The sequence below is a fragment of the Cantharellus anzutake genome (assembly GCF_015039405.1).
Source record: "Cantharellus anzutake strain C23 chromosome Unknown EI90scaffold_194, whole genome shotgun sequence".
NCBI lineage: Eukaryota > Fungi > Basidiomycota > Agaricomycetes > Cantharellales > Hydnaceae > Cantharellus > Cantharellus anzutake.
The window spans coordinates 101,424-102,706 of NW_024067144.1; the positions used below are offsets into that span (position 1 = coordinate 101,424).

Consider the following 1,283-nt stretch of genomic DNA (forward strand, 5'->3'; position numbering starts at 1 on the left):
TCGGAGCAGACGGGAGAAGAGTAGGAGGATGACAGAAGGGTGGAGGTGTTGTGAGGAGGGAGCGGAGGAGTGGGAGGAGGAGTAGGAGGAGGGTGGTGAGAGGGGTGGTGTTCGGTCCGAGGTGGGTATCGGAGCGGACGGAGATAGGACAGGAGAGTGACAGAGGAGTGGAGGTGGCATGGGAGGTGAAAGGAGGTGTGGTGCCAGGACCGAAGGTGAATATCGGAACAGACAGCAGTAGGGTAGGACTCCGGAGGTGGTGAAGGAGGAGGTCTGGGAGTCGGGTCGGGATCGGGTATGCATGGATATGACAGCAACATTATGATGTCCCATGGAAGGCCACTAGCATTCCAACCATGGCCACCAAATTCCCTGATTCCTTTTTTGACGCTGATCTTCTTGGGCTAACTGTGCCGAGTACTGGGGAAGAATCCATTGATTCAGAGATTGGATGTTACCTTTGCCTTCCCCCTGCTGGAATGGCCATTGAACCTCTTAGCTGGTGGAAAATTCACAAAGGTTCTTTCCCCCAACTCTCTAAAGTTGCATGGGACTTTCTTGCTATTCCAAGTTTGTATTTTGATTCAACATCTTAACACAGATCCTTATCTCTCTTGACAGGCTCCTCAGTCAATGTGGAATGTTGTTTGTGTTGGAATTTGCACATGGTCTTTTAGGGAAACCTAAAAGTTGGACATACTGGGAATCGAACTCCAGTCCTCTGGATCGCAAACTCAGTGTGCACAGCCATTACACCATACACCCTATTAGGCTGAGGTGGTTATTCCAACAGTTTGAATGTGGGAATGGACATGATTTCACTTCGTTGTGCATCTCTTGGTGCAGAAACTATCCAAGACATTATGCGGCTTCAAAGCTTTTTTTTGTTATTGAACCAGATAGGCTAGTATGAGATGTAAGGTCCTGTCTAAAATATATACTTGTCTTGTCATACAGGAACCGTGGTTCCTAACCGAAACCATCAGCAAAAAATTGTTATGCTCCTGAGTGCTCCGGAGTATCGAGAGCACTGGGAGAATCAGGAGGAGATTGGCCAGTCCAGGAACAGCCCATTTCCTCCGGAGTTGGCTAGGTACTCCAGGGCACTCCCAGGAGGGCCTGGAGCATTGCTTTGTGCACAAACATATCCAGTAAATACAATTTAAATGCTTCAAAGTGTATAGGGGTGAGAAGCTTCTGGGAGCTCCTGGAGCATTTGAAAATGAAAAGGAAAAAAAGAGGGAAGATCCCCCATGAATACCTCCTACCACAAGACTAACACA

The 1,283-nt window shown here is 48.2% G+C and overlaps 1 non-coding gene across 1 annotated transcript; it reads right to left on the reverse strand.

The window, feature by feature from the left end:
• Nucleotides 1–691: 691 nt before the first annotated feature.
• Nucleotides 692–765, reverse strand: EI90DRAFT_t296. Its single transcript has one exon. It is a non-coding gene; the product is annotated as a tRNA-Ala (tRNA).
• Nucleotides 766–1,283: the final 518 nt, after the last annotated feature.